Here is a 3,788-nt window from a genome sequence, read left to right on the forward strand (position 1 = left end):
GGGCTCATATACCCAATTTCAGATAGCTCTTGGGTGAGTCCCGTCCAAGTGGTACCAAAAAAGGGCGGAACGACTGTCATCACAAATGAAAAGAACGAGTTAATTCCTACTCGGACGGTTACATGCTGGAGAGTGTGTATTGATTACAGGAGACTGAATAGTGCCACGAGGAAGGATCATTTCCCGCTCCCTTTCATTGATCAGATGCTTGAGCGGTTAGCCGGACATGAGTATTACTGCTTCCTAGACGGCTATTCAGGGTACAATCAGATAGCTGTAGCACCCGGGGATCAAGAGAAAACTGCATTTACATGTCCGTATGGGGTATTTGCTTATCGAAGAATGCCATTTGGATTATGTAATGCGCCAGCCACATTTCAAAGGTGCATGATGTCCATATTTTCTGATATGATTGAGAAACATATTGAGGTATTCATGGACGACTTTTCTGTATTTGGCTCATCCTTTGATAACTGTTTGATTAATCTATCTCTTGTATTAGAAAGGTGTGAAAAATCCAACTTGGTCCTAAATTGGGAGAAATGCCATTTTATGGTAAGGGAGGGAATTGTTTTAGGCCACCGAATCTCCCACAAGGGGATCGAGGTAGACAAGGCCAAAGTTGAAGTAATTGAAAAACTTCCCCCCTACCAACGAGAAAGGCATTAGAAGCTTTTTAGGCCATGCTGGATTTTATAGAAGGTTTATAAAAGATTTTTCAAAAATTGCAAAACCACTTACAAACTTACTTGCGAAAGACACACCTTTCGAATTCAATGAGGATTGTTTGCATGCTTTTAACAATTTGAAAAACCAGCTGATAACTGCCCCCATCATCACTGCACCTGACTGGTCACTACCTTTTGAAATCATGTGTGATGCAAGTGACAGTGCTATTGGGGCAGTTCTGGGACAAAGAAAAGACAAGATGTTGCATGTGATCTACTATGCTAGTCATGTTTTAAATCAGGCACAACACAATTATGCTACAACTGAAAAAGAATTATTAGCTGTAGTCTATGCTTTTGATAAATTTCGGTCTTATTTATTAGGATCGAAAGTTATTGTTTACACTGATCATGCTGCCTTGAGGTATTTGTTTACTAAGCAGGAATCAAAACCACGGTTGCTTAGATGGATTCTACTACTACAAGAATTTGACATTGAGATCCGGGATAAAAAGGGGTCAGAGAACACTGTGGCTGACCACCTATCTCGATTGGAGAAGGTTGTGGAGAATGAGGACACTAGACCGATTCGAGATCAATTTGCTGATGAGCACATCTTTGCCATTACCACGGTACCTTGGTTTGCCGACTTTGCTAATTTCAAGGTGGGGGGTACAATCCCATCTGAGTTCACTCACCAACAACGGAAGAAGTTTATCCACGATGCCAAATTCTATGTATGGGATGAACCCTTTCTGTACAAAAGAGGAGTGGATGGGCTGTTGCGAAGATGTGTGCCCGAGGAGGAACAAGAAAAGGTAATGTGGCACTGCCACGACTCCGAGTATGGGGGTCATTTCAGTGGTGACCGAACTGCAGCAAGAGTTCTACAATCGGGGTTGTTCTGGCCTTCTTTATTCAAAGATACATTCAACTATGTTAAGAAATGCGATCGATGCCAGCGCACCGGTAACATCTCAAAACGGGATGAGATGCCGCAAAATCCTGTATTAGAAGTAGAAGTGTTCGATGTGTGGGGTATTGATTTCATGGGTCCATTCCCATCGTCATATAACAAAGTTTATATTTTGGTGGCGGTGGATTATGTCTCAAAATGGGTTGAAGCAATAGCTACTCCAACAAATGATTCGAAACAGGTTATCGCCTTTCTCAAGAAGAACATATTCGCTCGCTTCGGTGTGCCTCGAACCTTGATTAGTGACGAAGGCACCCATTTTCTAAACAGGAATATGGAATGCCTCCTAAAAAAGTATAATGTGCGTCATAGAGTGGCAACCCCATACCATCCACAAACAAGTGGGCAAGTTGAAGTCTCCAACAGGCAGCTTAAACGAATCCTAGAAAAGACAGTAACTGCCTCACGAAAAGATTGGTCAACGAAACTTGATGATGCACTTTGGGCCTACCGAACAGCTTTTAAGACCTCCCTGGGTATGTCACCGTATCAAATTGTGTATGGTAAAGCTTGTCATCTACCTCTCGAACTTGAACATCGAGCATTTTGGGCGACGAAGTACTTGAACTTTGACTTGGGCAAGGCGGGAGAGGCGAGAATTCTTCAACTTCACGAGTTAGAGGAATTCTGGAATTTTGCTTATGAGAATGCCAAAATATATAAAGAAAAAACCAAGAAATGGCATGACAAAAAAATCAAATTCAAGGAATTCCAAGAAGGAGAACTAGTTCTCCTATTCAACTCAAGATTGAAGTTGTTTCCCGGAAAACTAAAGTCGAGATGGTCGGGCCCTTTCAAGGTAACCAAGGTATTTCCACACGGTGCCGTCGAAGTGAAAGATGTACACTCCGATCGGAACTTCAAGGTCAATGGACAAAGACTCAAATCGTATTTCGGGGAAGAGTCAAAACTTTCGATGGAGTCCATCCATCTGGTTGCCATTTGAAGAATGATCTGTCAAGCTTAGGACACTAAACAAGCGCTTATTGGGAGGCAACCCAACTTCATATCCTTTGCATTTTAATTTCATGTCACTTTATTTACTTTCAATTTTAGTTTTGAATTACTAATTTTATTCATTCTACTAGCTCTCTTAGTTTGGATGTTTGGTATGAGCAAGCAATCAAAAAAAGATGCGTTGAGAAGCGATCGAACGGCTCCAAGTGACCCCAGCGCGCCCAAGCGCAAGCCAAGCGCATTTCTTCAGAATTCACCACTGTCAATGTGCGCCCAAGCGCGTCCAAGCGCAAGCTAAGCGCATTTTTCAGGGATTGCTACTGTCCACGTGCGCCCAAGCGCAAGCCAAGCGCATTTCTTCAGAATTTACCACTGTCAACATGCGCCCAAGCGCGCCCAAGCGCAAGCCAAGCACATTTCTTCAGAATTTGCCACTGTCAACGTGCGCCCAAGTGCGTCCAAGCGCAAGCCAAGCGCATTTTTCAGGAATTGCCACTGCCCACACGCGCCCAAGCGCTTTGCACGGCTATAAGTCCTTCAAAACCCCTATCTTCCCATTCAACACTCCTCTTCTTCATTATCACTCTCCAAACCCTCCTCCATCATCAACAAAGGTCAGTGTCCATTTTTTCATTCGCCAAGCCCTCCATCATCATCTCAAGTAAGTCTCCTCCCTTATCCAACATTCTTTCTTCCTCAAGTAAGTTTTCCCCAATTCCTAATATCAATTATTGCTTGTTCATTGATGCATGTGGGTTTTGCATTCGAATTGATGCTAGTACTAGGAAGTATTCATACATGCATGTTCATTTTCTGAGATTGAATGGGTGATTATGTTGCATATATGTGAAATGTTCATGTGTTTTCTCAATGCACTCCAACTGTTTGTTAAAATGACACAATCACTTTTACACTTTAAGTCCCACAAACATGACTGCACTCCAACTGTTTGTTAAAATGACACTCAATATCTACACACTATTATCATGTAAAATTATGTTGGACTAACCCAGGGCCATTTAAGCGGTTATTTTTTCAAGAGAGATCATGCCTTGATTCTCTCTAACTTGAAATGTTTTGAACCCTGGGTGTAATTCTTATATTTTTCCTTTTTGCAGGACTTAATGGCAACCCAAAAAGCAAAACGAACTAAGGTCGCAAGTACATCCTCCACCCCACCGCACAAT

The sequence above is a fragment of the Cicer arietinum genome, chromosome 2, assembly GCF_000331145.2.
Source record: "Cicer arietinum cultivar CDC Frontier isolate Library 1 chromosome 2, Cicar.CDCFrontier_v2.0, whole genome shotgun sequence".
NCBI classification, from domain to species: Eukaryota; Viridiplantae; Streptophyta; class Magnoliopsida; order Fabales; family Fabaceae; genus Cicer; species Cicer arietinum.